Genomic DNA, 26,503 nt, shown 5'->3' with positions numbered 1-26,503 from the left:
GATATTGAAAAAAAAAAAAAATAATCGAAAAAATCTCTTTATGGTACCCCTTGCCGATTTTTATCAAGACGTCTTTCATTTGTGTCTGTAAAGGGACATGTACAGATGTGAGGAATGACAAGGAGATTCATGCTGATGTGTGAATGATGCGCTGTGTAGAGAGCACAGGTTCAGCTAGTCTATATAGTAAAATGATAGGTTTATATGTTTGTCTCCGATTCTTTCTACAATGAGATGTCGAAAACTACAAGTGCTAGAAACGTTCCGTTTTTACTGATCAATTCCAAATTTTGTGTAGATTGTCCAGTTTTCATTCAAATTTTCAAAAACCTTGTCGTTATTGTTCTATTAAACATTTTATGGGCCGTTTTGAGCCCATGAGATTAACATTGTTGCAGGCCAAAACTACGATGTTAGGCAACCAGTAGAGAAGTTACGTATGGTGAGTTGACGGACATTGCAGGCGCTTTGCTTAAATCTGAATGGCAAACCCTATTGCATGCTGGCAACTTGAAAGGCCTCAAGAGAAGAATGAGGCGTACTCGGACGGATATGGATTTATTAGAAAAAATATTTCCACTTTATATTACTTCTACAAATTTGCTACAAACTCACTCCAACATCTATACATAGCAGTTCACTTCCTTTGTGAGTCTCCTATCCTTTACTTGTGTGAGTAAGGAGACATGCACAGTGAGGAGATTCATGGTCATAACAGAACGGTGCGCTGAGTAGACAGCACAGATTCAGCTAGTATTATCTGTTAAAAGGAAATAGATAGCGCCAAAGTTTTTTTTGCAATGGATTCAGTACCACAAGAATATGTTTCACCTGTGATTTTACTCTTCTATTGCAACTGAAGGTGATACACGTGATTAACACTTCAGATTTCAATTCTAATCTCTGCAGAGGAAAAGCAGTCAGAAATAGTGGTTTTTGACATGGATTCAACGTCCGAGGAATTGGTTCCATTTTTGATGTTATTCTCCTATTGAAGTAATTGTAGATGTAGTGCTACAAGTTTGAGTAATGAATTTCGTAGTTTGTTGGTCTACTGTAGTTCCACATTGTAAAACGAAACTCACTAGTTCTCAATTAGCTCTGTCTGCTTTGCTCGAAACGTTTTGAATCGTTTTTATTAGGACCGAAAATCATAAACTTACTTTAGACAGTGGGAACTGAAGTCACAAGTGGGACATTATTATCTTCAATCAAAAGAAATACAAATAATTATTTTTCACACAGTACATATTCTTCACAGGTTCAATACTCGAAGTGATTTTGAACATTATTATAACTTCGATATGGCCACTGTTATTTACATACTATTTTTTTAGTCTTCTGTTCTTCTGCTGCTGAGTTTCGGAAATAGCAATAGAAATTATAGTTTAGTTCATTATTAGAGAAGATAAACGCGTACGTAATTAGATATGTTTTAAATATATACTTTTGTATGCGAATGAAGAGTCATATAGGATAAAATGTGTGGAAATTTTAGTTTTACATATATCAAAATATCAGAATCAGAAATTTACAATTGTACATACAAAACACCGTTGTTTCGAAATACTTGGAGGTCACATTTTTCTTTTGTACGGCAGTACAATATGCCACGCCAACGAATATGGAATTAGCATGTTTGCAGCAAAACAGATGGAACTGATCGAGAACAAGGTCGCACAGCCTTCGTAAATATTTATGTTACATAGTGCATATACAAGGAAAAACCTACGATACAAAGATGAGTCCATTGTTCTTAATGTTAAGTACATTCAACTTTTACTATCCTGACATTGTAGTAAAAAAGAAATCCGTATTTATTATTTTATAATACTTATTTTATCTGATTTGTTGAAATATGCAAGTGGCAACACACAACAGAAAGTTTTTTCTTTCTTTCTTTTTTATTAACCGATTAATCTGTTGCTTGTAAGCAATAAGATATTGCCAGCGCATTAAGTGTACACTATAAAATAGCGCGTAATATTTTCAAGGCATTGAAGGCGTGAAATTTGTTCTGTGAACAAAATTAAACAGATAAATTTGTAAGAGAAATATGTTGAGCACAGAATAATAATAATAATAATGGAATTAACTAGTCACTTTGAGAAATTATTGGATGGAAAGAATTATGGGAGAATTAGTTTGTTTTTTTCTCAGCCTCCGCTAAGCCGACAGGGAAGATCCATGTAAGATGACGAAACGGGAATAAGAGAAACCTGTTCATTGGACATTGCTCAACCATCGCTCCGAAAGGCATAGCCTGTCGTTCAATCACTGTGGAGTAACAAGAGTGGAAACGTATTGAGTGCGGTTGAATTTCCCACCAAATGATGTAATTCTATTTCTCCAGCCAGAGCTTCTTCGTGGCTAAGCGGTTAGCGGACGGGCCTTTGGCGTGAGAGACCTAGGTTCGATTCCTGGCGGGAGCTCATATGGTTGGATTCCACGGTAATCAGTAGGTCTACGTCGCATATAGCCTCGCTGCTGAACGGGATGTTAACTCAATTTCTCCAGCCGAAAGAACATAATTCAATCGCAATTCATTGTTGAAAGAATTACGGCGCCAACTTTTTAAGTAATCTTTATGACCGCTGTTGTTGAAGAGAGTTTAAAAAGGGCTTCCCGACGAAGTGTGGAAATCCATGGTGCCAGGCGACCCTAACTCGTGAACCATGTTGTTCGCGAAAAGCGTAGATTAGGATTTCTGAACTACACTGAGTTCCCTGTAAATTCAAGAGCAGCGCCTGGAGAAATCGAATGACTTGACGTAGTTTAAACTGGGCGGAAGCTTCAGTTTCATGTCATATATTTTAAAACTTCCACGACGGTTACACAGCAGAGTGTATGTATCTGTTGATGAGGGTAGTTGGGGAAGTCCTGTGGACAGCTTTGTTTTATCCCCGTTTCGTTATCTCATGCATTCTTCCCTTGGTGGTTTAGATTAGGTTAAAAAAAAAGGTATTGTATTTATGGGCTAAAAGTACGAAATCTTTTCACATTGTAGGTAGTGGTTATATCATTATTTTGGTTAAATATTGAAGTCAAGAATGTTATTAAAAAAAAGAATAATAATCTATTTAAATAATTCCTTGCCTAGTGCGTAGTAGTAGGTGCGTGATTTTGGAAAAGTCTGCTCTGATTAGCAGAGACATCACGTGACCAGATTATGTATATGACAAGATGGGAGTCGACACACTTTTGATTTTGGCATGATTATCTTGACTCACCCTCCAAATTTTAGGAGGGGTGAATAAGACCAACCCCCTTAAAGTTTGAAATTGCCCAACTTAATAATTAAGTATTATACGATGAGGGTATGTACGTCCGTAAGTTTGGTTGGTCCATCTCTTTCCCTTTTATTGGTAAACATTCAAATTTTGGATAGTTTTGACCTATTTTATTCCCATTGATTAGGCTTTACCACACATGATATAGTATAATAGAGGAGTCCATTTTCTATTATAGGACATGGGTACATTCGTTCATCCCGCTTAAAATTTGGAAGGGGTATATAAGGACTACCCCTTTACTTTGTGACTTGTCAAAACACAAACTTTGGTTGGCGCTGCTTGTACATAGGATTCTAATTTCTGAGTCTTTTATTTAATTTCTCCTTTTGATGATTCTTTACTGCATGAAATGTTATATGGGTAAGTACAAAGGTCCAGACTCTTTCATAAGACACGGGTACAGTGAAACCAGTCTATGTTGGCCACCATCGGTTCCATTAAAAAGTGGCCAACTTAGCAGAAAATAAGTGTGATTGGTGTATTTTTAGAATAGGATTTCTAGTATTACTTGATTATAAAATTTTAATAAGCAAAGGCACGACAGCTACTTTTAAATAATGTATATAGAATAACCATAACAATATACAGTAGTAGGAAAAATTACCACAGTATGTATAATGCATGTGCATACCTTCCTTTTTCCCAAAACTAGTCAGGTACACTGAATTATTCGGATTGAAAACGTAATAACACAACCAACCATGAAATGGAAACGTATGTACGCAGTTCATTGAAATGAGCTACAAGCGTTTCCCTCGGAGCAAAAGAGGTTTTGAGAAAATCTTAAGGGAATTCATATCTCAAAACCTCCGCTACCTTTCGATAAGTCGTCAGGTGCCAATAGTTAACAATTGAGATGGTTAACTTTAACCTTGATAATTTTCCAGAATTACTGAAGCTCCCCAGTGATGAAAGGAGCCGATATAGCTAATAGTTTTACCAAAACAGACAAGGTGAACAAATACATACAACCCTTTCCTGAATTCCTGTACATGCTTTTTCTTATTCACATCTTCATTCACCCCTTTATCAGTGTAGTGTTCTGGCCATTGACCTCCAAGAACAAGTCGTAGGAATCCATGCTTCTTTATCTCCAGTCACAAATACAGAACATATGCCTGTCATATGGGAATACGAAAAGGTTAAGAAAAATAATAAAACGGTATTTTGCGTGGCCAAGATACGCAAGTAAATTTATCATCATCATCATAGGGTAAACATTGAAACAATGAAGCCAACTTCCAAGATAGACAGGTGGCAGCTTGCAGAGTAATAAGTAACGAATATCTTATGGGGAAAATGCACGTTCAAGTCGAGCAGGTGGCCAAGTTGACAGGTTTTACTGTATATTGATGCTTCCCTTTCAAATTTTGGAACTGGTGCATTGGCCCATCCCTTAAATTAGGAATTGTCAAAAAATAAATATCGGTGAACGTTCTCCGGGACTTGGATATACAATTCTGTGAACTTGAGTGGACCTGCTTGTTTTCTTCCGTGGATAAATGATTGAAAAATTACAAGTACTGCTACGTGGTAGTACATTAACCTAATTTGTCCTCATTGATTATTTTGTTGTATGGTTATATGGATGGATACATGGGTTATTTCTTTCATAAGGCCCGTTTTATCTTAAATTTTGGAAATTGTTAGATATTTTCTTGGACTAAAATATATCCTTCTTTAAATTTGGGTGATCCATGTTGTCACCTTCCATCTATATAAAAAAATCGCGAAAAATTCAAATTTCAGAGGATTGTGACCTAATTTATCCTTTATGATACGATGCTTAGTGTTTGTAACCTTTGATTCATACGTAATGCGAAGTCATTAGATAAAGTTATCTTTGAAAAAATCTGATTCGTTAACTCTTGCCTCTGACTTCCATAATTTTGCAGTTGAAACCTGTTAGGTAATTACTGAAACCTGTTGATATGCATAAACAATTCCACAACTAGAACTTTCAGGGATTTGCAGTCACGGATCAGTGTAAAGTCATTACTGTAAAGATACCTTTGATGCATTTTGATTGGTTGATCACAGTCTCTGACTTTGAAAAAGCAGTTTGAAAAATTTTTGTTTTAGATATTTTAATTGCTCAAAATTTGTTTAAATCTCTTTTTTTTTTCACACACCAAGTTCCAAATGGTTTGATTTAAGGCGCCTCCCAAAATATGAGAACCAAATTTGATAGATACGAATTTTTCAAATACTTTGCTTGATTAAAATCTTCTTAAATGTTATTAATTTTATTCGTCTTAATTCAAATTTTGAAAAAATAAAAACTGATAAGTATCCTTGTACTCTCTTACCTGTAGCAATATGCGCCATTTATTCGAATATTAGACTTGAAATTTGGGAGGTAATTATTACTAAAATCAGTTGATATAAATCAAATTTCACACTTTGAATTTTAGGATTGCAGTCGTGACTCATTGCCTAAAATCATTTTCGTAGTCGTATAGATAAAAACTTTTTTTTTTTTTTAATGGAATAGCTAGAAAAAAAATAGAGTTTGATGGTTGACCGTGAAACTTTTTTCGTACAATATTTTTACAAGACAATATTTGTTATGCTAAAAATGTAATTGTGATTTTAAACTAAGTTTTATGTAATTGCAGAAAATATTTCGTTTGTCAATTTTTCTCGAAAATGTGTTCATAATTTTTTGTTTGGATATTTTTTCAAAATATTACTTTGAAATTTTTCGATTGAAACTTTCAATTTTGAAATTAGTTTGAAAATTTTGTTTGATTTTTTTTTTAACTTGAAGTTTTGTTTGATTTTAGTTTTTTGATTTTTTAAAAATTTTCTCTTTAGTTTCAATTTTGTATAGATTTAAGGGGCCTTATGCAGAGTCGTTTTGAAGACTGATTAACGTCATACCACGGGGTTGACTAAAGGATGGTTATCAAAATTGTATTCAGAGTCTCTGAGTAGGACGTAGTATTTGACGAAGTTAATCACATGTGACTAATTAATCTAGAGCAGAGGCTAATCTTTTACCCACGGTTTAGCGTGCGACACAACATTTCGTATTTCATATATTTTCATTTTTACAGACTACACATGCGGTCCTCTACTTTTCCGTAGTTGCCACATTTTTTTCTCACCCGATGCATTGGGTTTATATAAGTTAATCATACCCAAATCATAATTTTAGTTGTACTCAAAGTAGACTCTGAATAAAATAACGTGCACTTTCCTTAGTAAAGAGTTAGTATGCTTACTAACTAGTCTGAGACTAACCGTCGATTAACGAATTCTCTCTGAATACCGCCCAAGATGTCTATTTAAACACTTTTGCACTCACTGATTTTTTTTTTTAATGAAATAAAAATTGCGTTTAGTTGATAATGATCATAGACTTTGAGCTACGACTACAAATACGAAGATCTAAAGTGTGAAGAAGCATCAACCAATCGGATTTCATCAAAGCTATCTTTTGGTCGTTGACTTTAGACTATCGGCCGTGTGCACCAACGAAGTTCAACTGTTGAACGAGGATCACAACCAAGATCAGTGTAAATGTCTGTTGCACCAACAACGTTCATGACTAAGTCTCGGTCAAATGGTGGATAAACTTGGTTTAAGCTTGAACGGCCAAATTTTTGGGTTTAAACTTCTTTGATCCAGGTCAGTCCCTTGACATGCAATAGTGTCTTTTTATTTTTCCACTAATGAAATTACAATACATTTCTCGTGTTCGGATAAAATAAATAAAATAAAATAAAGTAAACGGTGTAGATCAGGAATACAGTTTTTTTAATTTCCAGGTAAAGTCTGTTAACTTGCAAAAAGAAATAAGGAGGATATGTACGTAGAAAACCTGCGAGGCTGTAGCTTTACAATAGAGAACGCACTAGAAATAAACTACATATAATGTGCGGTTTTTTTGACAAAATCAGCTCATAGCATTTTCGACAATGTATTTTCTAAACAATTTTCCAGTAAAGGTTAACCTTAGGAGGGCATAAAAGCTATGTCTATAAATACAGTATTTTCTTGTCAAAATTCCATGCAAACAGCGTAAGACTTATTATCCAGTTAATACCATCGTAAAACTTAATATCTAGTCACTCCTCGAGTGGTATCAACCAATTGCGTACAATTGTATAAGACACATACAAACTTAGCTGCATATAGGAAAGCCACACGTATCAAAACCACGCACCAAACTTTGCAATCGGCTCGTTACAAGCTATTTTTGAACCTATTAAGGTTTACGCCAAGGTGAAGCTGGAGGGCTACAGTTGAGGTGCGTCTGTAGGGAACAGGCGAATTTGCGATGGTGGGTATGTGTAAGCAAATTAAGGGTTCATTCGAGCAGACGGTTCTACCAATACCAAATAGTAAAATACGACGTGAAATATAAAGAAATTATTGTATGTGTAATTGTGCTCTTCCACTGTCCTTGTTTATGCATATACCCCGTCGTCGACGCGCCTGCTCCCTATGGACGCAACCGCTCGCTGTCGCTCGGGCCTCTCTACTGCACTCCTACTCTAACTCGGTTAGATAGCACTCGTGCTTTTTGGTGGCCACGTAGCACAAGACGGTTCGTGTTTTATACACAGTAGTTTTTATGCTGTACGTCCACACATTACTTATACAATACTGAGCAATCCTGAAGTCAACCCGCAAGTAGTAATGGAGCTCTTCGTTTTGTGCTAAAAGAAAGCTCTAACCTAACCTGGAAATGTAAGAACGTGTCAAAATTTGGTAGAACCGTCTGCTTGAGTAATGAACAAATCAGAGTAAAAAATACGTATCAATCTGTAGTAGGTGATCACTACAAACTAGTTTTCCATTATAATTGTATAATTATGAACCATACATTTTAATGCTGTTTCTATAATCACATATTACATGTGTAACGAATGTATTTTGAGAAATAGCACCGGAAAACAGGAGGTTGATATTTTCCACACTTTTCTTTCCTCATGCACACATCACCACCGATAATGTGTCTGTTTTCTCGGACAAAATCACGAGCGATCCCTCAAATTGTGCCCTGCTTGGAATCGGAATAAATACAAACTCCGTGGTTTTTGCACATAACATATAAGTTTGCAAGCATATTATAAATGTGTATGCAGCTGGTGGACAGGGGAGAAACTAACAAGGAAGGGTCACTCAGTGGCTCCGCTGAGATCCGAACGAGACAATTGTGTTTTCATTTGATATGTTATAACTAGATTAATTCCCAAGTTATACGTGCCACCGAGCGGAATATCGTGAGTTACAACATATTTTGTAATGTAAGAACTACAAAAAATTTACCTGGCATAATAGTTTGAACCGAGTCATTTCTTCAAAAACGGTTGAGTAAGTGGAAAACTCGGCCAACACGTATCCCATCATTTTCAACGACAAACATTTTTGGGGTAAAAACTTTGTCCCAGGGTCCCAGACGGGGTCCAACTCAAAATTTTCAAATGGCAAAAAGGGTTAAGTGGCACATCATTTGAAAGCTGTTGTAAAATGAAAGAAAATGCAGCAAATCTCGACTCTCTACAACAACCCTGTGCAAAATGGCGATGTGTCAAAGTGTAAACGAAAACTTAATTGAAAAGTCCATGGTCACCCCCTATAAATCGGAAACGGTAAGACAAATGTGAAAACAGGAAAGGATGTGTGGCATTATTTTCAAAGTACAACGATTAAAGTGAAAACTTCTTGTCCCAGGGTCCCCACATGGTCCCAGGTGGGGTCCAACTAAAAAGTTTCAAATGGCAAGAGAGGTAGGGCATCGTTTGAAAGCTGTTGTTAAGTGAAAGAAGACGGAGCGCATCTCGACTTTCTACGACAACCCTGTCCAAAATTGCGGTGGGTCAAAATGTAAACAAAAGCTTAATTGAAAATCTATTGCCACATTGAATCCAAGAGGGCCGCTTCAAACCTATATCGAAAGGATAAGCGTACCAAACTGCTGAAGCTACGAAAACAAATTTGGCATTAATGTTGATTAGTAAGTGATTAAAATATGCAAAATGTTCAAAAACGCAACATCCTGAGTTCAAAATGCCGCACTATGTATCGAACGCATATCCAGCTCACACCACTGGTGTTGGAGAAGCGAACGTTTATGGTTAATAGTAGATATCCACAAAATATCAAAGAATATAATCTGTAATCCAACGTGGCTGCCAGCGTGAAAAATGAGTTTGTATATAAATATGTTATTTCTTGGAATACTGTGACCAAACCAACAAAGTTTGACGCAGCTCGATGTTCTGAAATGACTTACACATGTTTGGTACTACTCGCCAATCTTGCAAATGATTTTTTTTTTTTTTTTTTGTATATTTGGTATTGCTTGAAGTATTGCGATCAAACCAACGAATAACATACAAATGTAACCATCACGAATACGTACAATAGAGCCCCCGACCTACTGGTGCACCAAGTTCTTTCTGTATGAACTACGTATGACAAAATTAGAAAAATACCCGAAGGTATTCAACTTTTGTTTAGCAGCATGAGTAGGAAATCAGAGTTGTGTGTTCATCGCATATTCGTTATAATCAAGTAAATAATGTCCAGAGAACCGTGAGGAACGTGCATTAAGAACAAAATATATATGTGTTGTTACCGAATGAAATAATAGTTGAAGTGAATCGAAATTCAATTGTTCTTTAGTCTTCCTATTATTTCTAAATACATAATAGAGAAAAATAGAGATTTAGATTTCTACTATGAAAACATAGGTTTGAAGCGACCCTCTTGGATTCAAGGTGGCAATAGATTTTCAATTAAGCTTTTGTTTACATTTTGACCCACCGCAATTTTGGACAGGGTTGTCGTAGAAAGTCGAGATGCGCTCCGTCTTCTTTCACTTAACAACAGCTTTCAAACGATGTCCTACCTCTCTTGCCATTTGAAACTTTTTAGTTGGATCCCACCTGGGACCATGTAGGGACCCTGAGACAAGACGTTTTCACTTTAATCGTTGTACTTTGAAAATAATGCCACACATCCTTTCCGGTTTTCACATTTGTCTTACCGTTTCCGATTTATAGGGGTGACAATGGACTTTTCAATTAAGTTTTCGTTTACACTTTGACACATCGCCATTTTGCACAGGGTTGTTGTAGAGAGTCGAGACTTGCTGCATTTTCTTTCATTTTACAACAGCTTTCAAATGATGTGCCACTTAACCCCCCTTGCTATTTGAAAATTTTGAGTTGGACCCCGTCTGGGACCCTGCGGGGGACCCTGGGACAAAGTTTTTACCCCAAAAATGTTTGTCGTTGAAAATGATGGGATACGTATTGTCCGAGTTTTCCATTTACCCAACTGTTTCCGAACAAATGACTCGGTTCAAACTATTCTGCCAGCTTTGTAGCTTTTATATTACAAAATATGTTGTAACTCACAACATTCCACCCGGTGGCACGTATAACTTTGGGATTCGTCTAATTATAACATATCAAATGCAAACACAATTGTCTCGTTCGGATCTCAGCGGAGCCACTGCGTGACCCTTCTTTGTAAGAATGCAGAAGACGTTAGATCATAAGTGGAAGGAATAAATGGTAGCGCTCCTCAACTTTATCTATGCTAACTGGAGATTGTAGACAAACGCCAACAAGGAAAAGGATGTAAAAGACATTAGAATAACATTTTCACGATGAAATATGTATAACTGTTGAATCAATTTTCCCCATCAGTGGGTTCCAGAAGTTATTATTATTTTCTAGTGGTGTCGAATTTCAGTATCCTGGGGTGAAATGTATTAGTAACGAAAATACTGGGAATCCACATTATATTTGTTCAGTTTTACTATACGGATCCACAGATTGTGAAATATACTGAAAAAATTGCAGAAGTCTTTAATTTGACCATTTTATGTAGAGAACAGCGTGCAGTTTTACTGTACGTAGCCATGGGTTCTGTTCTGGACATAAAATGAGCAAATTAAAGACTTGCCCATTTTTTTTTTCTATACATTTTATAATCTGTGTATAGTTAAACTGCACCGAGAACAAAACCCAACAAACCCCTGCGGGACTTCTACCCCTTTCCTACTACTACTACTTATACTATGGATCCGTATAGTAAAACTACAGGCTATACAATCTAATCTAAAATCTACTACCAATATTGCAACACCAAGTATCACTCATTTATTTTATTACAGGAGGAATTTATTAGATTATTCTTACATGTATTCAGTCGAGATGCATACAATCGCGAAAGTCCAAAACCCCGGCACGCGGTATGCTTTCTTCATTTGTTACTTTGTTAAACGAAGGTTAGAGACAAAAGACGACAACCAATCAGAGTCGATTTTACAAATTGACCGAAGTTTACTTAAACGAGGTTTACTGAACATCGATTTTCAATGGTGCAACAAAAGTCCGGGAACCAAGTTTAAACTGGAAAGTTTAATGTTGAACGCGTTTAAGTGAACGCTCGTTTAAACTTCGTTGGTGCACACGGCTGTATGAGTCACGTCTTCAAACCATGAAGTTCAGTGTTTAAAATTGTTATTGTTGTACACCAATCTGTTTTACTTATTACTTATCAGGTTTCAAATCCTAAATTTTCAAATCAACTTTGAAGACGTAAAATATGTGAATATGACATCAGAACATATAAATCATTAGAGACCGGATGTTAGGCAAAATGCCTATTCTTTAATATTAAATACATGATCAAAAATGACGTTTTAAAGTTTATATAGGGGGTTATAGTTTCGATTTAAGCCAATTTTATTTTGCCTATTTTGCCTATTTCGACCTTTACTGCCTAAATAATTGCTTTAGTGCCTAATGTTGCCTATTCTATGCATTTTCTTCAAAATAAGCCTTCATTGGGAAAATATATAATTTATATAACATAAATAATACATACATATATACGTATATTAGGCTTGTGTTTACAAACACGTGGTACGTTACAATATATACACAGGGTGAACTTCAAAGATGTGCACATACTTCCGAGGTGATTAATGATATGAAAAGAAGACAAAAAGTTCTCTAGTAGTTTGTCGAGTTCCGTGTCGTGTGCGAGTGATAATGATGCCAACTTGGAATCGAAAATCGAATCTTGACAATTGGAATGGAACAGATAGATGTGCACATACTTTGGGAGGTGATTCGTGACATGAAAAGAAGACAAGAAGTCCTGTTGCATGTGGAATTCCGCGTCGTGTACGACTGACAGGGGTGCCAACTTGGAATCCAAAATCAAATCCGGGGCCGCGGTGGCTCAGTGGTAGAGCGTTCACCTCTGGTGCTTGGGGTCCCGGGTTCAAACCCTGCTCCTGCCAAGTGAACTTTGTGGTGGACAAACACCGTGGGCGTGGGTTTTCTCGGGGTTCTCCCGTTTCCTCCCACTTTCTTCATTCCACCATTTCATTCCTCTCTCATTATCACCGTCTCCTTTAGCCTAGCCGACATAACCGTGGGACGTAAAACTCAAAAATTTCATTTCGTTTTTCCAAAATCGAATCCTGACAATTGGAACGGAACAGATAGATGTGCACATACTTTGGGAGGTGATTCGTGACATGAAAAGAAGACAAAAAGTCCTCTGGAATGTCACGAATCACTTCCCAGAATATGTGCACAGTTTTATGTCTCGCTCCAATTGTCAGGATTCGATTTTCAATTCCAAGTTGGCCCGTCTGTCACTCGTATACGACGCGGAATTCCACAAGATGCAAGACGAGTTTTTGTATTCTTTTGATGTCACGAATCACCTCCCGAAGTATGTGCACATCTTTCAGGTTCACCCAGTATATATGGAATACATAACAAGTTTCTTTTTATATATACAATAAAAGAAGATATTGACAAAGAAGTATGTTTCTATATTTTTTGACCATTATTTAAGACTTGAATCTATTTTTTAATGGTATTGAGTATTTATCTTCATTATTTCGAGCTACATTTTAGTGCCTATTTTACTGCCTATTTTTTAAATTTTTAGTGCCTATTTGCCTGCCTATTTTCTAGGTTTTTAGTGCCTAAACATCCGGTCTCTATAAATCATATTACAAAAATCTACCAATGCTTTGATCTATGTTCAGACTTCTAGATGAACAGTTCAATCTTATGATATTGTCATGAATTTTGCTCTGAAGAGAGAAAACAACATGGACCATCCAAATTTGCGAATATATTCATGAGACCTAAAGAACAATTACCAGTTTTTGTTTCTAACAATTCACAAATTAAAAGGTGGGACAAATAGTCACTCCCAAATATAATTTTAAAATGTTCGAATTTTTCATTTGAATTTACTTTTTGGTTTTCTCAAAATTGTTTATTTTGATAATTGTTAGCACTCACTGGAAAATAAATAATTTGAAAATTTTAGCATGAAAGTGTTCCAAATTATTACTTCGAATTTTATTCACTCACTGAAAACTGAAAATTTTTGTTTTAAAAAAAATTAAATTAGTTTGAAATTTTTGCACTCAATGTGTTCTGATTTATCTAAATTTTAGTTTGAAGTCTTTAATTCAAAATTTAGTTTCTAATTTTGTGTTAAAACATTTGTTCTAAAATTTTTCGTTACAATTTTTTCTTAAATTTTGAACTTCTGAAAATGTGAATTTTTACATATGGAAAAATACAACATGGATCACCCAAAATTATAGAAATATATATCTTAATTGTAGAAAATATTTACCAAATTTTAATTTTTAAAATATCCAAAATTAAAGGTGTGCCAACATCTCTCTCGAAATTTAAGAGGGTATATTATGATATCCATGTCTTATGAAAGAACTAACCCGCGCGTCCATCTGTAAGACCATATGATGTAATAAAGCTTCATTAATTAAGATAAATTAGGTCGAAAACCTACCACTTTTTACCCATAAAAGCCACCAAGCAGGAACACTTTCACCAAATTTTCAGAAGTATTAATCAAGTACTAGGGAGCATTAACAATTTTTATTTGACAGTTCCCAAATTTAAAGGGTGAGTCAATGTACTCCTCTAAAAAATTTAGGAAGAGTATATCAATATACCCATGTCCTATGCAAGACAATGGAGTCCTGTATTCATCCAATAACCATGTAATTTAACAAGACATAATCAATGAAGATAAATTAGTTCAGTAGCCTACTACAGGAAAATACGTATTATTACTTGTAATTTGTCATTTTTTTTTTATTTTAAATTCATGGAAAGGACCACTGAAGTTAATAGAATTATATGTCTCGGTCTCAGAGAAGTTTTACCAGTATTAATTTTAGGACCATTCCCAAATTTAAGAAGTCGACCAGTATAACCTTCCAAAAATTTAAAGGAGAGCATCAATGTACCTTGTCTTATGAAAAATAATGGGATCTTGTACTCATGCATTTCATGCAACAAAGTTTTATCGAAGAGTTAAATTAGGAAAAGACCTGAGAGATTAGAAATTTTGGCTATTTTCTATGCATAAGAGGGAATGATATGAACCAATGAAACTTACAGAAATACATTTCCTGGTCCTATACTAGCGCACCAGATTCCTCAATTTGAGAATTTCGAAAATTTAAGGGAGATTATCTTACGAACCCTTCCCAAAATTTGGAGGTTGGGCCAAGGTGCTCCTGCCAAAATCAACAGAACGTGAGATATTAAAATTGATGAATGAATCTATATCAAGAATGTACATTGAAGTGAAGAGATTTTTAATTTAGTATTAACTTATGATACAAGTTGCTGAGCTCAATTGTAATTCGTACTAACATTTACTGATCCTTTTCGAGTTGGTCCACTTTTGTGTTTGTGCTCTCAAATATAAGTTTTTTCTAGTTTATTGTCACATTTCCTCTCCTAATTATTTCCTCTATGTCATCTTACTACGTGACCAGTTTATGTGATGTCCCTCAGCGTGTTTTTACTAAATACTTCCATTCCAATCAAATAGAAATCATTGGTCTAAAACAATAGAGAATTCAAGGTCCTCGTATTGACGGACCATTTCCTGCTTTGCAGTCAACGTTTAATAGCCTATATGATGCCACTAAAGGAGTTTTCATAGTAGGGTGATTATTTTGATCACGTAATATTCCCAAAGAATCACCACATACCTGGGTACATCTTCCACCCTCCATATTGTTTGTTTCGCACAACCTAGTTTTCGTTGTATGTAATGTATACAGTATTTAGCACCTCATTTCATATTGTCTTTTCTTTTGGTTCCTTCGCGAGTATTACTTCTTATGGCAACAGTAACGTTGTTCCATTGTTCACTTGTTTTTATACATACAAAAGCCGAACTCTGTTGATGATCACCTTCACAGTAGGGCTATAGTTACTAGTTGTGTCGTGCACTATAGGAGCAAAAATGTTTAAGTTGGAAGGTTAACAATTTTTCCTTGACAGCTTTATAAGAAATTCTTTGTTGCTTCCGAAAATAAAAATAGGTTTTCTACGCATAAGTTTATTAATTTGAATGTTTAGCCTACATTATATTCACTTTTTCAAGACAATACTAAATCGCATAAATCAGTGGCTCATTTGGTATTACCTACAAGAGGCAGCATGAGATATTAAAATTGATGAATGAATCTGTGTCAAGAACGTACATTGAAGTGAAAAGATTTTTAATTTAGTATTAACTTATGATACAATTTGCTGAGCTCAATTGTAATTCGTACTAACATTTATTGATCCTTTCCGAGTTGGTCCACTTTTGTGTTTGTGCTCTCAAATATATTTTTTTCTAGTTTATTGTCATATTTCCTCTCCTAATTATTTTTCATTCGTGATTCTAGTAATAGCTCATTTAGAATTACAGGGAATGGGCAAAAACATGGAAACACTTGGTATAAAAGAGGTGGTCATTTCAAACACGATTTGCGTCTGAATGGTAGGTGTTGCTGTGATCACCGGCACATCTTATGAAGTATACAACTTGGTCAATCAAATAGAGGGGTTAGTTCTAGTTCAGCAACCGGTCCGTTCAGGTTATCGTGAATCATGTCTGAGCTGACAGTTTCAAAGAGGGCAAATTGTGAGTGCGCGTATGGTGGGAGGTTCCGTGACGAAAGTAACGGAAATGTTGGGTGTATCAAGAGGTACAGTCTCGAACATCATGACTACCTACGGGTGTTCCGAAATAAAAGCATTAGCGAAGCATCAGCGTTGACACAAATGTGTGTTGTGTGACAGAAAGACGCACATTGGGTAGGAATGTGACCAAGCAGCTCACCACGCCGCCAAAAATCACAGCTGAGCTGAATACAGTATTTACAAACTCTGTTTGCGTGAAAACAGTCAAAAGAACTCCACAAGCAGGTTATGTATGGCAGATCTGGAATTCCCAAACCACTCGTGAGTGTTGACCATCCTGCTATACGGAGACGGTGATGCAACGACCATAAAAACTGGATAGTGGAGCAGCAGAAGACTGGTCGCATTAGTCTACCTTTACATTGTTTCCAACTGCTGGCGGAGTTTACGTCTGGAGAACGCCAGCACAAGCGGACGATACAGGGTGGTGGTTCAGTGATGATTTGGGCTATACTGGTATTTTGTCAGACCCATCGTCCCCTGCACGGACATGTCACTGCCAAGGACTACATAACCATTTTGAGTTACCAACTGCATCTTATGATGCAAACTTTGTTCCCAGTGGTAATGCCGAGTTTCAACATGACAGCACCTGTTCATACAGCTCACATCGTCCGGGACTGGTTTGATGAGCACAAAGATGAAGTTTCACGTCTGCCATGGCTTCCGCAATCACCAGACCTCAATACCATTGAGCTCTTGTCAGTTTTGGAGACGAAAGTGGGAGCCCGCTAGTAACTAACGTCGTCTGGACTACAATTTTGAGCTGCTTTAATGGAAGAATGGTACAACATTCCTTTGACAACCATACGTGACGTCTATTTCTCCATTCCCCATCAACTACAGGCCGTTGTACGTGCCAAAGGTTGTTCTACTGGCTCTTAATAAAGTTAATCTGCAATTTTTTCGGATGTTTCCATGTTTCTGCCCATCCCCTCTGTAGTAAGTATAACTTTAGATAGTAAGTTATATATATATATATATATATATATATATATATATATATATATATATATATATATACAGTCATTTTAGGTTTGAACCTTGCGAAAAATAGTCTAAAGCTGAAAATTGGCAGATTTGTTCCATTGGATGTCTTGAACAACATATCAAAAGTCCCTTAAGAGTGGACTGGAGCATGATTCAGTTTCTACATTCTAGCTTTCTTGTTCTTTTGGAGCTGTCAAACAGCGCCCTGTGGCGGAAGGCAGAAGCTCCAGGTATATGGAATATCGCTTGGCTGCCTCTCCGCCCCTTCTTGAACGCAGCAGGGGTGCCCTTGCAGGAGGATGAGTATTTATTAGGATATCTGCTAACCTTTGTTTCGGGAGTGAGCCCTGACCCTCGAAAGAGAGAGAAGGTCGTGGGTGAGAAGGAAGCTTTTTACACTGTGATGAGGCGGGGAAAAAAAACTTACTTGAGCTCGCTTTGGAAAGATGGCATTTTTTTTCTTCCTGTTTACGATTTGAATACAGAAGAGAATACGTATTTGTTTCGTTTTGCCAATTTCATGTTAGAAAATGAAAATAATAATAATTTTGAAATCCAATATCTCGTTAGTAGAATGGATTTCGCAATTAATTTATCTCGTTATCTCCAGGCATGTTAAAACACATTACATTACATTTGGAACAGTAGCATAGACAGGATGTGTGTTTGGGGAGGGGGGGGGCAAGTTTTGTTATAGGTACATATAGAAACATCATAAACAAAAAATATATAACAAAAATATATAAAAAAATTACAAACGTCAAAGTACCAAAGTACATTGTCAGACCTCTTTTGGGGGGAACGGCCCCTCTGCCTCCTCCCTTCCATACGCCACTGATTGGAAAGAAATGTCGCATGTCAATTATATGCCTCACTGGCCAATTTGTTGATAGGTCGTGGAAAACAAAAGTGATAAATCATCAATTTCAAATAGTTCTGCGTCAGTAATTCATATTTGTTATGTTCAGTACGTCATATCCAAACCAAAGAATAAACTACGTGCATTTCTCCTTTTTTTTCACTCATGTACAAAAGAGTAGCGAGAGCTCCTTCGTGGCTAAGAGGTTAGCATACGCGCATTTGGCGTGTGAGACTCGGGTTCGATTTCCGATGGGAGCTCATGTGGTTCGGATTCCACGTTAATCAGTAGGTCCACATCTCATATAGCCTCGCTGCTAAACGGGACGTTAAGTTCAAAATCAACTCAAAAGAATGGCGATCCGTATTATTTCTACATATTTTAAGATTGAATACATTCTAGAAAATTTTTTTTTTTTCCTCGTTCATGTTGGTGCAACTATTTTTCTTTCAACAAATGTTGCTTCTCGTTTGAGATTGAACAGCAATTAAAAGACATGATTGTTTCTTTTCCGAAACCATATATAGTTCTGGAATCCATTTTCCGAAACCATATATAGTATGTTTGCACATTTATGAAGCTCTTATAACAGAAAATAGTCATTAAATTCGTTTTTAATATGGGTTACCTTCATTTTTCTACATCTTTGCACTTCTAGAGGCGTTTTCACCTCCTACCCTTGTACGATTCTCTTCCCCAAAAAACTTGACTTGTACTTTGAACCATAATAAGCAATGTGTGAAAGTTTAATTCGAATCGGTTCTCATGTTTGGCAGTTATCGAGTCGACTATTTCGCTATACTCAGTGAAAAATAAATATTTAGTATTTTAATATTTTTTCTTCACTTGTACTAACGAAATGTAACTAAAACCAGGCTCTATGATTCTCGCAACGAGCTACTCTGTAAGATCAAACCAAGGACTTCCAAGCACAAGCCACACGAGAAAATAAACAGCGTCTCAGCACTATGTTTGATCATTACCTCGACGTTATATCCACGGATTGAGTCCGGAAACTCTCGCCTGCTTTCGACGTGTGTGGTCGCAGGTTTAAACCCTGCTGGAAGTAGTGTTGCCACGAGACGAGACATTTCTCGTGTCTCGTCTCGTCTCGTCTCGTAAACGAGACGAGACACGAGACGGGACAGAACCCTTTTAGACGAGACGGACTACTTGTCCCGTCTCGAAAACGAGACGAGACGAGACGGGACGTCTTCTGAAATGTCTCGTCTCGTCTCGTGTCTCGAAAATGAAAACGCTGGCGAGAATGGCCAAGATTGAAATTGCCAGTGGCCATATAGATTGCAAAAGGAAAATCCCCTTTGTGAGAAAACATGTTGAAAAGCCTTCATAGAAAGGTGTCCTCTGTCTATTGAATGAAACAATCGTGATACATGAGCTTCCAGGAATATTATCCTTAATGTCTTGCCCCCAATTCCCCTTGCTGTAAACTGAGGAATTCCCTTTTTTTTTCATTTCTGGCTGGAATGATGACAAACAAAATCAAAGATAGGGAAGATTTTTACAAGGTCAAGAAACCGAACTACCACCATCTATTCAATTTGAAAACTGGGTATGGTCTACGCTCATTACAGGCTGTAGTTGAAAGTTCTGGCTGAGATGGCGAAAGAGAACAGAATAGACTACACTTGTCTTTATTCTCTGGTGGCGGTATTCTTTTTGCTATATGAACCGAAAACAGCAAATGAAGTATGTCATCTTGCAACTAAAATTTTGTCTTCTCTCTCTCTCTCTCACACACAAACACACGTACACATAAAAACACACTTTTACCATTTTACCAATCGCTCGCTTATTATACAGCAGTCATGTTGTAAAATTCACCTCTTCGTTTGGAAGGCGGGCGAAGGACAAAGAAAGCAAAAATATTATCGACGAACCCTTCAAATTGTTTGCTTTCAGCAAATTTATGATACTAACAATAACACTAGGTGAAGAGGTTTTACAGGGAACCTCCGTTTTGTTACGCGGAAATGTTTGATCTGACCAGAGTGTGAAATTGCCCTCTGCTTTCATGTTGAGAGGAGGGGAATACTACCCTTTCCTAGTGATTAATATTCATTAGAACCTGAATTATCTTCAGAAATGGTTTCTTACAGAGTGTAAAGAACATTTGGTATAATATTCATGGAACTCCGTTGAAAGCAGAAAATATCATGAGAATGATCAAAATTCGAACATTGAAGAGCATAATTAACAGAAAAGGAATAGGATACCAAAACCATATTTTTAAACCTGCTATAAAATGTATATCCTATATTTTTACTAATTCCTTACTCCCATGAAAGTATCCTCGGGAGGATATTCTCTCCAATTTTTTCAGACTGAAATCCTTTTATCCCGTACGATTTCGCCCCCTGACACAATACGAAAAAATAAATGCTGTTAAAATCCATACACATGACCCTTCCGGGACTTAACCCCGGGCCTTCAAGCCGATGGTCTATCGCCGCAGACCGCTTGGCTTGGTATGAAATTATACGTTGTATGATTGCGAATGGATAACGACAATATAAGAAACTTTAATCCAAAATGGCCACCCAAAAATCAACTTTTTTTAGACCACTAGCTAATCTGGGTGTAGTGTCATGAGTTTGTTACACAAACGAGGCAACTACCACATAGTAACACACACACCGCGGTTATGGGAACAGATTTGAACCATGGAGGTGAAGACTGGCCCCAAGCATTCTTTCGTCCGATGTGTCGTTCAGCTCCCATTACTATGGCACTTCAAGTAGAGTTTACTGTGCAGTAAACAAAATTTCAATCAAATACTTTCCATTACTCAATAAAATTATTTGGGTCCGAGCTCTTTCTAAAATAATAATAATAATAATAATAATAATTGCAACAAATCTAAACATGCTAAAATGAAAAGTAGTTTTTGGATTGGTATGGGTTAACACTTTGAAACCTAAAGGCTGGAATATATGAAATCAAATTGTACACACATATCTATCTCTCTATTTATCTATATATCTTTCCATCTCTCTCTCTCTCTCTCTCTCTCTCTCTCTCTCTCTCTATATATATATATATATATATATATATATATATATATATATATATACAGACACTATAAAGCAAGTGGGCTGATAGTATATGATAGTGTCGGGGATGGTGACACCTTTACATCGAACTTTGCTTGCCGTGTAAACATTATTTGACATTAGTGTCTTCATCTTCGACGTACCTATGAGCAATTTACTGAATATACGTGTATTGAAACTGGTGAAACACATTTCAATGTTTCAGAATGAATGAAAAAAAAAAAAAAGAAGCAGCCGCCAGGGTCGAAAAGCCTCAGACAACTAACAGCAGAGATATATTATCTTGTAAACTATTTGTCCTTGCCTTGTGAGCTTATTTGAATTTATTTTTAAGACCTTTAGGCAACTTTGGTCTATTCCCGAATGGATGATGTTGGGAAAATTAGTGGAATGATGAAAGTGGTAGGATACTAGAAAACTTCGAGAAAACACACACATTCGAAAAATGAAATGAAATGAAATGAAATCTTTTAGTTTTACGTCCCACGCTTATGCCGGTTAGGCTAAAGGAGACAGTGATGATGAGTAATGAATGAAATGGTGGAATGAAGAAAGTGGGAGGAAACGGAAGAACCCCGAGAAAATCCACGCACACGGTGTTTCTCCACCACAAAGTTCACTTGGCGGGGGCTGGGATCGAACCCGAGACCCCAAGCCGCAGAGGTGAACGCTCTACCACTGAGCCACCGCGGTCCCCACACACATTCGATGTTTGTCCACCACAAAGCTCACATGGCACTAACCGAAATCGAACCGACTACCACATACACCAGAGGTGAAGGCTTCACGGTGTAGCTACCGTGACATTTCTTGTCTTGTGTGTTCTGGGTAAGACTTGTAACTTAGTTGTATCTTGATTAGCATGGTGCAGCCTGCTACATTTTACTTTCGTTCCCATGGTATGCTGCTATACTTTTTACGAGACGAGACGAGACGGGACAGAACCTCTCGAGACGAGACACGAGACGGGACGAGCACATTTTTTCTAGACGAGACATTCTTTGCACGAGACGAGACGAGACAGCCTGAAGTCTCGTCTCGTCTCGTGGCAACACTAGCTGGAAGTCCAACGCTTCGGAGGAATACCCAAGTAGTGGTTCGGGTTCCACTTCAAACTGTAGGTCTCGTCTCTGTATACCGTCGGATCAGGAGACCTATAAGCACAAACAGCCGGGATTCTGATACTTGCAAATCGTCACGGAAAGCCTGTTCTACTAAGCTGTTGTGTCAGGAAAAACCATGAAGACCTAACCCAAAATTACACTATATCTAAGTATGTACACTCATGTTCAAAATTATTGTCGCATATCTATAAATTTGTTGTTGATTGTTGAAGGAATATAATGTGATAACGAATTCGCCCGGTATTTCTTATAATGTTTGTATGTATATAACCGGCAAAGACATGTATGTGGCAAATTTCATGTCAAAAAAGAAGTAAATAAGAACAATAAAACGAAAATAAAACTTTCTTGTCCATTTAGCAACATTTTGTTTTACTCATTCTAATTATCGTATTTGTAATTCTTTTCCTATGAAATTTACCACAAATATACATTTCCCTTATACACATAGTATCAGCATTAAAAATAGCCTCCAAAATTATTATCAAATTTTATTCTTACAAGAAGACAGTTATAGATATGCGACAATCATTTTAGACATGAGTGTACCTAGCTTGAGGGTCCTGAATCTGAATTTTCCATTTTGGATATCTTGTTTTTCATCAATTTCACATACGTTTTTACATTCTTGTTGGAATCTACCCCCCCAAAAACTAATTCGGTCGCCATATTGATAAAATGTTCCAGAAAAATTCTTATCACTTTTACAGGCGCCATCTTGAATTACTGAAAATGCTCAAAATGTACATTTGTATACCAGGTAAATTCCGATTCAAGACCCACAATTTAGGTAGAAACACTCAAGAAACATCTGACACAGCAGCGCAAATCGGTCTTCAACATTCGAAGGGGGCGGGGGTAAGACCGTTCCCATAACCTTTCTTGTTTGTTTGTTTTTTTAAGCGATTTTGAGGCTTATTGTGGGGGGACATCTGTTTCATCTCACTTTCCTTTGTGACGATCGGACACAAATCACATTTCTCCCCAAAAACCACATTTCAAATCGGATTATTAAGGGGACAGTCCCCCCCAGTTCCAAGATTGGAGGGGACATGCCCTCGGGATTTGCGCCAGCGATCTGACATACTGAATTTTTTTGTTTAGATGAATTTCCTCCAGACTATATATAACAACAAAGGGTTGAAAACTCAAAGGAAAGATCCTCCCCCCCCAAAAAAAAACAGTACTCAAATAACGCCAGCGGACAACCCTCCCGCTGCCAAAACCGACCCATCAATGCTGGTACGACGTTGCCTTATGTCTTTCCAAATTGTCAAGAAATGGTCAGACTATTTTCCTCTTTTTTTTTTTTTCAATTTTTAAAAATCATTTTCGCAACACACTTTTATTTTCCCGTAACTCAGATAAAGTAAACTTTTTGCTGCGAAACTAGAGCAATGTAACACAGCAAGCATAAACAGCTATAGAATAATAAGCGAAGCGCTATGTAAATACCGTAAACTGGGGTGACTTCGGACAGTCGGGGCGACTTCGGACATTATGACGCCTATGAGTTTTAATGTTCTCTCTCATTGCTGTCGTGCTTCAAATAAGCCACAATGCATTACAATCAAGTCTGTATTGTTGGTTTTACCGACTTCAGTTATTATAAGTTCTATTGTTGGCACCAACCCTTGAAAAATAGTCTTTGTTCTTGCCGATAATATTTTCTATTGTTACCGCGTGGCTGAAAAACCTCTTTGTTGGGAAGCCTTCGCCGAATGTCAACTTAAGTCGAATATCCGTTCGCATGCACCTGGTGTTCGGTATTGAATTTAGCCAGTCAGTTCAAATGTAATCATTAGAGAGGTTCAGCTGAGAACGTTAATTTGAATTGTAAGCCAAGTGTGAGGTGACTTCGGACATGGTACGAGTGTATAAGAAAATTGTAGGGGGTCGGCCCTATCGACATTACAGCAGTGAAAATTTCCAAAAGGCCGTAAGTGCGGTCCTTTCGAGGAAAGTATCAATAAGGCAAGCTGCGAGACAGTATCAGGTACCAAGGAGTACCCTTTCTGACAAACTAAGAAACAAGCATCCAGGTGACCATGGAGGTCAGAAGTGTTTGACATTCAAAGAAGAAGAACAGCTTGTACAGGGACTCATGAAATGCTCTGAATGGGGTTTCCCGTGTCGAATATCAGGCGTTCAGCTCATAGTTCAGGGCTACTTGAACAGAGTAGGCAGAGTAGAAAAGCGATTTAGGAATAATTGCCCAGGTTCCGAATGGTGCAAGTTATTTCTTCAACGCTACCCTGAACTTTCACACAGATTTGGAGAAAATGTAAAACGATTTCGTGCTGCTGTTAATTGTGAGATGCTAAACAACTATTTCGACAATTTGGAAGAAGTTCTGGATGGCGTACCACCATCAAATATAATAAATTACGATGAGACAAATTTCACAGATGACCCTGGCAAATCCAAGGTGATTGTAAAGAGAGGATGTAAACACCCAGAACTCATAAGGGACACGTCAAAAGCCAGTGACTCAGAAGATACCCCACGCATTGTTTGCAGTGAGCTGTGGTCGCGAAGTAAGCCTGGAGAAGAGTGGGTCAGGTGTCAAGTTTGCAAAGGATGGGCACACGAACAGTGTGCAGAGTTTCCCAGAAAGCAATATAAGTGAGTTACATGTAAGTAAAAAATGTGTATCTTCTTTTGTCAATCTCAAATTTCTTATGTCTCATTTCCTTGTTTTTTTTACACTACCCGTATTGGTTTCATCATCATTGTAAATTGAAATAAAGCATAATCCTGAAATGAAAACAATAAATGTAAAATAAATAAAAATAAACCTAAAAACAATTATTAGAAAGTCAATTATGACATGGTTAATCACCCCGCATAATATACTTAACAAATTATGTCCGAATACACTCCTGTTGATGCACATAAATCGGAAATACATTAAAAATAAATAGTGTCCGAATCAGCCCCAGAATGTGAGGTGACTCCGGACATCGTTTATGTTTTTTTTACTGTTGTTGTGACCATGTCTACTTTCTTTGCTGGCCATCAAATGATAAGTAAAGCCTTGACTAATATATGTTATTTTTTCCATTATGGTATTATAATTATTACAAACATAAACTAAAAAAAACTTAAAAAATTGTCCGAAGTCACCCCAATTTACGGTAGTACCTATTGACTATAGCAAAACCAAAGAAATGTACTGTAATAGACGCACTCTCCAATTTTGATAAACATTGAAGTCTATTCTGTAACACAGATCGAATACTATTATCAATATAATAATAAATGTGTCTGATCGAGTGCTGTTCACGAGAAGAGACGAGAAATAAGGTTTCCTTGTCTCACCTCGTAAATTTTGTAAGTCACATCTTGTTTGGCTTTCGAAAATTTTGTTTCTCTAACTTCGATTATCGAAAAAGATGTCCTCGTCTCGTTTCATTTTGTAAATTCACATACAAAATTTATGAACCGATTTTTTAGATTTCCAAACTATGCTATGGATAAGTGTCGGAAGTCTTACAGAACGAGTTTGTCTGCCTGTTGTAGGGTATCACAGCTAAATCAATAGGAGATATCGAGATGCGGATTTTGCAATTGATTCAACATCCCACAAACAGGTTTTGTCTTCTCTATTAACCCTCTATTCAAACGAGAGGTAATTAAAATTAATCATTTCGTAATGGTAATAGATAGCGAAAAACATTTTTCTGCAATCGATTCATGGTCTCAAAAGTGTATATATTATTACCTTCAACACACTATCGAAACCGGAAGTGGTTCAATTTACAGTACTTCTGGTTTTAATATTCATTTTCCGAGCAAGAACTGTAAAAAATATTGAGAAGGGCATACCTTTTTAGGAAAAGGATATACCTTTTTTGCAATCGATTCAGCGTCCCAAGAATAGGTTCTATACCCTCCCTTAACCCTCTATTCAAGCTGAAATGGTTCAAATTAACGCTTTTGGTTTTAACACTTATCGCCACTGAACAAAACCAGTAAGAAACAGCTATATATATAGATAAATAAATAAATATAGATCTAATATGAACTCAGGAACAGGTTCTTTCATTGATACTATTCCTCTATTACAACCAGTTTTAGATGTAATAGACTACTTCGAAGTTTGAGCATTGTATTCAGATGGTTTGAGAGTCTTCCG

General features: G+C 36.8%; 1 protein-coding gene across 4 annotated transcripts in view; it reads left to right on the top strand.

Annotated features, from left to right (window-relative positions):
• Positions 1-26,503, top strand: part of LOC145674494 (uncharacterized) — a 277,738-nt gene that overhangs the window by 38,468 nt on the left and 212,767 nt on the right. Inside the window, exon 1 of one of the 4 annotated variants that reach the window (XM_081744631.1) lies at positions 6,792-6,926. The exons of the other annotated variants lie outside the window; for them this stretch is intronic. The gene's annotated coding sequence lies outside the window, so the exon portion shown is untranslated. Of the gene's footprint in view, positions 1-6,791; positions 6,927-26,503 lie in introns of those variants that run through there. 4 annotated transcript variants of the gene reach the window in all.

Source organism: Thermobia domestica, chromosome 17 (assembly GCF_964235325.1).
Source record: "Thermobia domestica chromosome 17, izTheDome1.hap1.1, whole genome shotgun sequence".
NCBI classification, from domain to species: Eukaryota; Metazoa; Arthropoda; class Insecta; order Zygentoma; family Lepismatidae; genus Thermobia; species Thermobia domestica.
This window is presented reverse-complemented; position numbering and strand designations above follow the sequence as displayed.